This window comes from Cygnus olor, chromosome 2 (genome assembly GCF_009769625.2).
Source record: "Cygnus olor isolate bCygOlo1 chromosome 2, bCygOlo1.pri.v2, whole genome shotgun sequence".
NCBI classification, from domain to species: domain Eukaryota; kingdom Metazoa; phylum Chordata; class Aves; order Anseriformes; family Anatidae; genus Cygnus; species Cygnus olor.
In genome coordinates this window covers 52,223,597-52,235,363 of record NC_049170.1, presented here as the reverse complement: position 1 = coordinate 52,235,363, position 11,767 = coordinate 52,223,597, and the positions used below count along the sequence as shown (strand labels likewise).

At 43.8% G+C, this 11,767-nt stretch overlaps 1 long non-coding RNA gene across 1 annotated transcript; it reads right to left on the bottom strand.

The window, feature by feature from the left end:
- Positions 1-2,302: 2,302 nt before the first annotated feature.
- On the bottom strand, positions 2,303-5,602 carry LOC121066234. Its single transcript, XR_005817607.1, has 4 exons — positions 5,476-5,602; positions 5,343-5,393; positions 3,560-3,618; positions 2,303-2,440 (listed from the first exon to the last, which is right to left on the bottom strand). It is a non-coding gene; the product is annotated as an uncharacterized LOC121066234 (long non-coding RNA).
- Between the last annotated feature and the right edge of the window lie 6,165 nt (positions 5,603-11,767).

Below are 11,767 nucleotides of genomic sequence, written 5' to 3'. Positions count from 1 at the left end.
GCAGTGTGTTAGTGCATCTCCAAAGCAAGGCAGCAGATGTATATATTTCACTGGCTCCTAGTCCCCCCCACGTTAATTCAACACCTAATGCTCTATCTTCAAGGCCTAAGTAGATGGGAGTTCACTGAATACCAGAAATCCACCTCTCAGAAATCTCTGAGACACACTTTGAGGTCCTACTTTTGTGGGACCAGGGCTAGCTGCGGAAGTTTGTGAAAGCCTGAGCAAAACCCCCTACTGACCAGGGAAGCAGTCTTCAGAAGGCAAGGGCACAACCGTATGCCCAGTCCACCAGAAGAGAGGCAGAGATCGGTGCACCCAGGTACAACTGCAACCATTTCATGTGTTCTGCAGCTTTCTGTGGCTCTAAAAACCACAAATGACCAGTCTCTGAGGTTTTTTACAGCTAAGTCACACATCGTCTTTTCACTGCAAGTGGCCGAGGTGAAGTTTGAGTGGACCAGCTCATGTCCACTGCTCAAGGAGTCATTGCGACAACAACCAGACCAGGATGGCATTTTTTACCTGTTGGCAGCGCACAGCTGCAGAACCCCCCAATCCTGCACCTCCCAGGCCTGCAGAGCTCACAGAGCACCAAACTGCTTGTGGGATGATCATATTAATCAACTTTCCACAGGATACTGGGTATGAACTAATGGGTCCCGTGTGCTGGTAGCTATAGTGTGTGTCAGCTATCATTATTCCAGAGTCTTCTGCCTTTCAAGGCAGGATGCGCATGCCACGATTACTGCTGAATTTCAGTAATTTCATTAATACTGCTGTTGATGCTACATCAGGGGCTGACCACCCTGGCTTGTGAGAGGGCCTTTGAAGCTCACAGACCCCTGGGGGCTTTGTGTCCCCCAGCCCTCACCCCCCACTCCCACCTGCGGCCCTCTTGGGCAGTAAGCCCCTGCCCGGGCAATACCCGGTGCCTTCAGCCCCCCTGGAGGACCGGAGCCTGCAGTTATTTTTATTTTTAATTTATTCTTTAACTGACTGAGCCACGGGCCTCCCCACGCTGAGGCGAGGCCGCGCCGCGGCGGTCTCCCGGCAACGCCGCCTCCCGCGCCCCGCCGCCCCTAGGGGGAGCCCGGCGGCCGCTGGCCGCTCGATGGCCGGGGTGAGGGGGCCGGGTGCCATTAGCGCGGGCAGGGGGGCGGCGGGGACTGGAGGGCGGGGAGTCTGCGGGGAAAGCTCAGCTTCAGCCTCCTCGAACCAAACCAACCCAAATATCGCTCCTCGCCAGCGGTTTCCAGCACACAGTTTTCACCGGGGGATTATGCGGTTGTGCTGTGCGTTGAGGAGCTGCTTATTGCTAGGGGGAGAAGTGGGGGTGACACCGGGGAATCTGGAGAACATTTCAATTTTGTGAGGATGTTGGCTTTGTTTTCCTAAAAAGAGCTTGCAGGCTGAATCGCTGCATGTGTTCAGTCAGTTCTGGCCCCACCATTGTGGGGTAGGTGGGTAAACAGGATGTGTAAATTTTCAGGTATTAGTAGCTGAAGCATGCACTAGGAATACTGGTGGTATTGGAGCTGAATGGGTGCTGCGAGGTGTTTGGGGTAGCTGGGTTAGTTTATCTGGGCCCGTTTTACAAGTGGGGAAGCTGAGGTGGGAGCCATGGGCCCAGAGTTGCAGCAGGAGCTCCAGCAGAGCCATGCCTAGCGCAGGTGCTGTCAGATGGGGCTGCCCCATCCTTACCACCAGCTTCCTTGGGGCTTGAGGGAACCGCCATAAGCTTAGGCAGCTTCTCTTCTGCTCTGGGCAGAAAAGAATGAGTGGAGTTCAAAAAAAAAAAAAAAATGTGATCTGTCTGATCTATCAATTTATGTTTTCTCAGAAGTTATGCAGGGACTGAATTCTAGACCCACACGTTGGGATTGGCACTGGCACATTCAAGGGCATGGAGGTACTATGGAAAGGGGATGGAAGGGATGCAGACACAGGACAGCTACACGTGCGGAGGGCTGTTTTGCTGTGACACAACTGTTTCACTCCTCCTGCTTCACTGCTCACAGTCAGTGTTGGGGAAGGGAGTTTTCCCATGGCTGATAGACAGGCATCCCGAAGAGCCTCAAAGGGGCAAAGCACACATACAGAGCAGCTCCAGACTGGCATTACAAAAACACAGCTGTCACTGGCAAGCAGGGGCAAAGAAATCCTTTCTCCAGCTACTTAACTTTCTTGCAAGAAACTTTAGTATGTGGATGTTACAAATTTTGATCTGGCTCCACAGATTCAGCCCATCCCATTTCACCACAGCTATCTTGATCTGGCAGTGCTGTCCCCGTTAAGAAGAAGTCCATATTTCTGATCCAAGGGCTGCTGCAGGGAAGTACTCAGGCCGTGGCAGAGCACACATGTCCACCGGGAAGCTTCACCCCTGCAAGGAGGCTCCTTCCACTAAACATGGTAGCTTCTCAATCATGTGTGACTACTATTGAAACAGCAACATAAACTGGATTAGGCCGGCACTGGTGGTTTCTTGGTTCAGCAGGCTAGATTATGTAGCCTGGAGAGCAATATTCAGCTGAAGAGCAGTATCTTCTACCTGAAAGATGGTATTTTCTTAAAGGTGCAAATTTGATTAAATACACCCTTGCCTTAGCCCCAAGGAGAAGTGATCCTTCCTGCAATACTCCATCCTGTCTGATGTACCTCCACTCACCTGTCACACATCTACAGGTCTGGTGACAGTAGGAGAGTATGAACGTTCCCTACCTTTGGCCAAGTGTGCTGATGATGATCACGTTGGAGTGCTTTCATAACAAACTCCAGTCATCAGCAGACAAGTTACAATCAAGGTTTTCTTTCCATCCTCAGGCCCACTGCAGGTTTGAGTAGTGCATCATTAAAATGATTGGATAACAGATTCATCCACAATGTGGAAATTAAACTTGACCTGTCTAATCATATCATAAATAGCAATTGGAGGATATGTTTTAATTCAGCTGTCAACCACAGATCCCATCTAAAATGTGTTGGTGTTGGGGAAACGATTATTGGTGAGAAGAGGGAATATTGATAGAAAAGGTGTGTAGAACATAAAGATGCACACATTTCTTGTTCCTGAATATATTGCATGAGCATTACAGGAAGTTACCAAGAAAATCATTTATTATTAGGTAAAATTCCAAGCATTGCACCTGACCAATACTGTCTTTAAGATCACTGCATCCTACTTGCTGTCAAAAGACTATGGAGTTAACAAAATATTAAAAAAAAAAAATGCCAAAAAATGTCTGAGAGTTATCATGTTCACAGAAGGGGAAGGGAATATGGACCTCTGGTGGATCCTGCTGCATAGACAGGGTGCCTCATTTCTAATGGGAGAACTTCTGCAACAACCTACAGCACACCCTTACTGCCTGGTAATTGCTGTCTGCTCTCGATCTCCTCATTAAACAAGAGGTAGGGTAAAGCAGTTTATTCCCTCTTGCACTCTTCCTAAGGGCTAGCTGTGTGTAAACTGGCATTTACTGTACAGCATGTGGCCCTCATTTACTCCCTTTTATGTTGTTTTCCCACCCACACCCTGGAATGTCAAACAGCTTACCTGATGCTGCACTTGTTTAGGAAACTACCCAGGGAAATATGTTCCCGTTTATTTGTCATCTGGGAGGACAAAGACAAGTGCTTCAGACAAGACTTTTGCAGTTGGTTTGGCATAACTTTACAGAAGGTTAACTAGCTGGGCTTGCCCCTGTTGGTGTTTGCCAACAGTAGCAACATGGGCTGGGAGAGAGCCCCCCTCTCTGTATGCAGAATAAGGTATAGCTGTCCCCTCTCATGTGCCACTCATGATTGGTGAGTATCATACAAAGTTGAACAATCCTCCACAGATCTTCAGGATAGAAAAAGACGCATGAAAATACAATAATTTAAAAACATGTCAGAACAAATAGCCAAAAAAAAAACCAAACCCTATACAGCACACAACAGTGCAATAGACACTGAAAGAAACTTCTAGGCTTCTTTTAAAACGTGCAAGTTCTCTGGCACAGTGTGGGGCAGAACTGATCCGTCCTGGTGGTTTGGGAGGCAGCTCACTAGAGGTCCATCACCAAATAGTGCCACACATCTTATTGTTGAAGTCTTTGCCCAGTAGTTTAGGTGTGAGAAAGAGTGAAAAAACAAGTGAGATTTCAACATATTGTGGTGGTTTTCAGGGGATTCTTTTAATGTAATCCATGCAAAAAAGGCGTGGTAGGATGAAACAGAGATAGGAGACTGTGTCCCAGTTTTATGATGTACAGTATCTCGCAAATTCCTGTGAGTTAGAATCAGTGAATAATGCATAATAAATGCATGATTTAACACGATATGTTATCTGAAAAGGAAGCTCTAAGAATATAATTATTATTCTAGGTAGCACCATAAAACCAAACAAACAAATGAAAAAACACCCCCAAAAATATGGTGGATCATGGAAGATCAGCAACATGCTACTGAAAGTCTTTGTTATCTTTAGAGCTGGGGAAGGTTCAGAATTTGTTTCACTTGAAGTAGTTAAAAACAAGGAAAATATATTTCTGACATTTTCTGAAAAAGAAGATTAAAAACCTTGAAAGTATGATTCAAAGCTGAGAAAGATTTTATTTTTTTTTTTGAATTCCAATGCTCTTTTAAAAAATATTAAGTGTAATTTCTATTTAAGGATTACTAGCAGTGACAGATAATGATATCCATTTAGGATAACTGTCTTTTAGTTCAGAGTGTCTCCCATTTACGTTGCAATGCTCAGACTGTCAATATTATTTCATTACAACATAAATAGGAGACATGACTATTATAGTTGTTTTGGTACTAGATAGCAGGAGTCTTCAGAGATATGACAGTAAAATTAAACCATTTTACAACTGTCATATTATCATATAGGTAGTAGTAGTGCATGCACCATGTACTATAGCTATGAACATGTGAAGACATCATATAAAAAGGTTTGTGTAAAACTTAGCCATTAAAATAATATTTTAAATTAGCCTTTAAAATAACATTCACATTTTAAAGAGTGTCTAATAGTTGCATTTAGGAATAGCTTAGTCATAAGAAGTTTTGTGGAAAATTTGGTTTTTTTCCAGCACTTTATCACCAGCAATTTTTAATAAAAAGTGAACCCACTAGTTCTTTCTCTGTGTGTGTTTTAAAAGGAGCGGGCAGTTTTCCTGATTTTCCAGGCTTCCTCCCCAAGCAGCCCCAGCTGAATTGTGTATGAAAGGTTACTGTCTCTGGTTACTGCCTTACAGACCATGAGGAGTGCTCTGGTTGTCTCATCAGAGAGACTTCCACTACAACTTGTAGGTTTGCCTATGGAAAAAGGCTGAGGAAAAGGCATGCACCTAGCACAGATTTTAGGCTTCTCCTGGGCATCAGTCAGGTGTCAGTGAGCCCTAGGAAGGAATAAATGGGTTGCCGTAACTCATTTTGTCCAGATCCAAACATGGTTTTACAAAACCAAAAGTCAGACTCTACCTGTGCCCACCATTTGTGTTTCACCTGTAAGACCACAGCACTATGGAGACTGTCTTTAAACCTCTCTGGGTGCCAGACCACTGCTGTTAGCTGCTCTCAATCACATGTTGTCTTTGGTTATTTCACACTGAAAATAAAAAAATATTTTAATGCTTAAAATGATGACTTCTGTAAAGATGGTGTATCTAGTATTTAAATGAGTGTTTTTATGACTTTATTTTTTTATTTATTTTTAATTTCTAAAGGAAGTGCAAATCGTTGTGTGGCCAAATAACACCTACAGGCTGACAGTGGGCTTGTCTGTTGTGGTTACCTTTGACAGACCTCCCTTAGAAGTATGCCACAGAGCAGGAATCTGCAAAATGAAGGTAAAAAACAACACCTCACCATAATGAGACCTTACTGGAGACAGAGGATACTCAGGGGTTCCCATCTTAGGTCAAGCAAAACTAGATTGCTGGCAATTTACATTCAGCACAGAAATATTACTTGTCCCGTGAATTATTTAGAGTACATACTGTCTTTTCAGTATAGATATGCACAGATCTGAACTAAATAGAGCTTCAGTCACTAGGGCCTCCAAGTAACACCGTGATGCAAATGTTAAGCGGTAATCATAAGGCTCTAACTACAACTGGCTTCCTATTTGCTAGATGCAGATATTCAAACCTTCTGTTCCGAGTGAACACATTGGGCACAAATGCGACAGTGCCTCACAATACAGAGCAAAAGTTGAGCTGAGACTTGCTAGGTATGTAATGAAACGGGGAAGTGGATGAATTTCAAGTGCAACCAATAAAAATAAGCTGCTTGTGTAAGTATTTTGAATATATTCAGTGCTAGCAAGATGAGAAATGGCATAAATCAAAAGTTAGCCATTGCAGAACAAAAGCTGCTGCGGACAGAGGAACTGTAACTTTACAGGCAAAATTGAATTCAGTTCCAGGAAAAATGTGCACCAAACGTAGCTGTCTTGACAACCCCATTCAAAGAGCTACTCAAGATGGGAGCTTTATGGAGCTGTGAATAAAAAGCCTTCTGAAACCATAAAAGCATCACTCTGAATCTAAGGTGAAAAAGCTCTAAATTACTGCGACGTGTCACAACCTGTCAATTTATTAGCAGATGCTTCTAAATCAGGATTAGGAACAAAATATTAAAACCTTCAAAAGTGGGATAATGGAACTGTTCTGAAAAGGGAGATAAAATGTACACCAGAGGGCTGAGGTTTCTAGGACTTTTGCTAATGAACTTCAGAAGGATGCAGACAATAAATCAGATCACAAGCAGCTGATGCCAATTTTTAAAAACAGCACTTGATTTTAGGCATATGGGACTAGAAAAACTTTTGCAGTGACTTTCTGTGGAAACATTTTAGTCAGGAATAGCGAAGCAAAAGAACGGGGAGCTGCTTCTGCTCTACCTTCCTTTTGTTCAGAAAGTGCAAAATGCTGTCATTAAATCAGAATTTTCCTTTCCCACAGGGGTGTGTTAATATTTTACTTCCAAGGCCATGCCTGATGACAACAGGCAGCCTATGTGTTAAGGTAAGGGGTCACAGCAGGGAGGAGGGTGCTGCGAGCTGCCTGGCAGCAGTGCTGCATGCTGGAGCCTCGCTGTGGGGCTGCTGCATGAGCCCAGGGCCATGGAGCTCTTAGGGCAGGTGCGGGAAAAGAGCTGGGTGCACACACAGTGGCTGGGTAAGCAAGGGTAGGTTGCAGAGGCTGTGCCAGTCTCTCACATGGGCAGTGGTCACAGCTAGAGGGAGGGGATGGAGGTAGTGATTGCCTCAAATGCCGCATCTGTCCTCAGATGATGTGTGAACGTGGCTAAAAGGGTACTGTGGGGCTGGAGGCTACATACTTCTCCTGCTGACACTCTTCCACTTTGCTGACATGCTTTGGTCCATGCTGCACCCATGTGTGTCCCCTCTCCGGCAAATGCCCTAAGCCCTTCACTAAAGAGTTATTCTCATGCTGTCTGACTCAGTGAATATTCAAGCATTGCAAGCAAAGTGGAACAGATCCAAAAGGAGAGACTGAGGCAAAATGACCTCATAAGGCAATCTTCTTGCATTTAGGGCACACTTCTGAGGCTGTGGTTCAGTGATACAGTGCTCCTCCTATAGGATCAAATGCAGCCCGGATGGATTTGTATTCCAAGTGCTGACACTGGTTTTGCGCTGGTTCCAAAAATGTTGATGGGTTATCTTCAACACCCAGCTTTATGCTGACAGAAACTGCTTGTTGTCTTGCAGCCAGCAAAAGGCCAGTGCAAGGGTAAAGGCAGCATAAAGACCAGTCACAAGGCAGGTTCAAGAGAAATAAGCTTGTTTGCTCCTTTCCGACCTGGATCAGATTGGTACTTGTGGTACATGTACAGATTTGTACAAATTTGTGGCTGATCAGTGGATGCAGGTGTGGGAGACGCATTCTCAAATCCTTGCTCTAGAAGTGACTGAGACAGAGAACAGTTACTGTAGAGTGGATTGTTGAAGATACTTGCCCAAGGGGGGGGAGATCTTTTCTTTCTGACCCTGATCAAGTGACTGTCAGTTTATTGAAAAATTGAAGAAATTACAACACACAGTCCTGAGAATATCTATTCCCTCTTCTGTGGGGAATCGTACTAGAGCTTGTTGAACTGTTTCCTTGAAAAACAATTTTAAAAGGAAGATGATTTTATCCCCCAAATCCCTTTTTGTCTTGTTCAAAATGCTTGTGTTTTTCTACAGAAATAGAAGAAAATTGGATATACCAAACTCCATCTTCTGCTGAGGACTCAGCTGAATCAAGCACTTTAGTTTGCACACTTTGTGCCCCTAACTGGATATTCCATGCCAAGAGCTGCTTACTGTCTCCCATGCTTGGAGAAAGCTCGCCCCCTTTCTCAAAGACTAAACCAAATATATTCTGTTCACTGTATGCTAATTAAGAAATAATGGACACAGCAAAAGGGCATTTCCTGGGGATTAATGACTGGCTGGGTGAGTGGATGGCCTGAGACTTTTAATTAGAAGTGCAAGCTTCCTCTGTTCTGTCACAGGAACTTCCATTTAAGTTAGGTTCTATTGAATTCAGAGGTTTTTCATGGCACTGAGTTCACCAGTGCTGACAGGTCCATGCCCCCCAGTTTAATGGGTGGCAAAGCAGACTAGAAAGATAGCTTTCAACTGTCTCATCGCTGTGAAAGTATTACTTCTACAAATGTGTCCAAATATGCCCATTTTTTCTGCTGGGGCCTTCAAAAATTTTTAACTGGTTCATCTGTGGTAGTGAAAGAGTTGTTTTCAAAGTTGCAGGTGTGGGAGGTCATGTCAGAGGATCCTGTCCATTTGGAGTCTACACTGAACCCCATCACAGCCCATCACCTACATAAAGATGGGGGGGAGCGGGTAGGAGGTGGACTTATGGAAGGAATGAGAAAAAGAAAGTATATGGAAACCAGGGATGTGTCTTGCCTAAGCACAAATAGAAGAAGCTTTTTTATGTGCTGAGTGGGCCATGGCAATGGCTGTGGCATAAACCCAAGACAAAATAAAACTCCTTGAGTTTGTTTCCTTAAAAGCAAAAGAAAACACATCTGTTGTGTGTTTTTGCTGTTGAAAATCCAAGATCTTTGCCTTTCCTGAGCAGAGGTTACGCTATATGCTACCTTTGTTCCAGTCAAAGAGTAAAGCCCCGAGGCTTTAAGAGCTGCTGCCAAGGGCAGTATCTGTGTAACTCAGTCAGGCCTGGGTAGGAGACCTGTTGGTCACAGCAGACATGAGCTGGACCCAAGGCAGGAATGCTGGAGTTAACCTCTGTTGGGCATGGAAGTGCCCCAGCATCTCCATCGCATGCCTGCCTGTCATTGCTGAGCTGGGACATTATTTTGGTCTTCAGCTCTTCCAGAGCTTGTGCTCTATCTCCCTTTAGTACTCATTAGCAAAACAAAAGCAGGATCAGGCCCTAAATTTATGGAAATTAAATGCTGTCAAATCTGTTTAACTCCTCTAGGACTTTTTCACAACTTTATTATAGTTGCATCAGAGGCTGATTTGTTAGGAAATAGTAACATATTTTCTGCTCCCCCTCTCATAGCACTACTGTACAGAAACTGATCTGACAGGGAACAAAAATCTCAGGCTGAATCAAGAAAACAAGTCATCGTGCATTTAGACTGCTAAAACACATTATTGGAAATAAATTCAGTGTTATGCTGAAAGCCAGCAATGAAATCTCATTGAAGATGGTGGGTGAGAAAGCCTCCCTTCCCTAAGGAAAAGCCTAAAAATTACCTTCTTTATGGAACATGCTCACTGAAACCCTAGGAGCCACACATACCTACCATGCTGCACACTCCTGGCAGCTCTGAGAGGTGGGGGCTGAGGCAGTTCTCCAGGATCTGGCTATAGGGACAAGGTAGCATATGATGAAAATGAGCAGTTCAGAAAGCGACAGCAGAAACATCAGAGAAGCAGACAGAGGAAGTCACAAGGACACACCAGAGCCAGCGAGGAAAATCCTTGTAGTCTGACCCTGAGAAAAAGCTAAAAGTGAGCAAGCTTGGGTTCTGGCTCAAAAGAAGCTTGGAAGTGTGAAAAGGGAAAGCACCACCTTTTGTTTTGACTCCTGCTGTGCCCAGGGTAACAGGACATTGTGTACATTCTTTCTAAATAAACAGAAGCATATTAACAAACACAATTCACTCTCATCCGTTTGTTCTCCAAAAAGAAATAACCTGTAGGGACCCTGAATATTGGCTAACCACAAGGTCAAAGAGGGTGATACTAATATAGGGAACTTTCTCCTCGGAACTGATTTTGTCTATTCCTGCTTCTAGTAAAAGATTTTAATCCTGGTCTGTGATGATATTGTCATTAGCATTGTCATAGCAACTGATAAACAAGGAGAAAGCAATGTGCAACAACTTTTTTTTTCTTTTTTCTTTTTCTTTTTTTTAAAAAAGGCAGTCCAAATGTCTTACTAACAAGTAATTTGGTGACAGAATTCAGCAAAGCACTCGCACAGTAAATGGGTTTATCTTTAAACATAATGCTCTTTTCCATTTTAACTGAGCATAAAATTGTATCTGTAAAGGATCGGCGAACAGGCAGGGCTTCATGCCTCTTGAGCAGATCCATGTGACATATGGTCTTTCCAAGCAAGTTTTATCAGCTGTGCACAGTAGCAGCAGATCTGAGCTAATGTTCCTGTGAAAACAAGTGAGGGTTTATCCAAAACTGAAGAAGGGGAGGAGAAATGCACCTTTGCCCTGCTGTATAGATTTAAAAAAAAAAAAAATCTTACGTCAAACTTATGACGTACCACTATAAATATAGCTGCTACTGGTAGTGACTAACTCCAGCACACAGGTGGAGCAAGGATGAAGGCAACTCAGTGCCCTGTTCAGTTCCCTGCCCACCAGTGATGCCCCGGGCATATTTCAGCCACAGGTTGCCCTGAAGCCCTGCATGGAGCAGGGTGGCTAATGGAGCCAGGGGTCATCGCTGCCCAGAGGGGCTTGCCCCCAACCTGTTCCCAACACAGGTGCTGTAACCAGCACAGAGCACGTGTTGCTTTTTTCTAGATGGGTTGCACGAGGTGCTGAAGAGCACCTGGCCTCCCTGCTCCCAAACAGCCTGCTTCATGCTGGGAAAATGGTCGAGGACTCTTTACTTAGCAGCAGTGAAAGGCAGGATGAGCCTCATACACAAATACACACATCTTGTGTCTATTTTAGCACAGAGATCAGGCCAAATAATGGCCTGAAATTATTTTAAAGCTCACTGTAACCTCAGCTGGGGACTCCTGCCACTGACTAGTACTAGAAGTAAGCCCCGTAAATGAATTGGTGCTGGCATTACAAATGGAAGAATAAGGCAAAAATTAATGGATTGTAAAACATTTCTGCTTCGAAAGGATTTTGCTATAGTAATTGTACACATACAGAACAGAAATAAACAAACATATGCTCATATGGTTATATTCCCGCATACACTTACACACACACACACATATTTATAATTATATTTATATTTACATTTACGTATGCATATGTATAAGCGCATTAAATAACAGGTAACATAACAGGGAAAGCTGAATTGTAAAGGAACAAAGTTGGAAAAAAAGTATGTGTGGCTCCATTTCTCCACAGAAGGCACATGTTCAGAAGAGCTTTTAGTGTGCTTGAATGGCACTAAGATGCTTTTTTGGTTATGAGTGATTTTTCTCTCATTCTTTCAACAATTTAATATTTTGTAGGTTGAGCTCCTCAAGGTCTTCTCATCAGCAAGAATTAATTCCCTCCA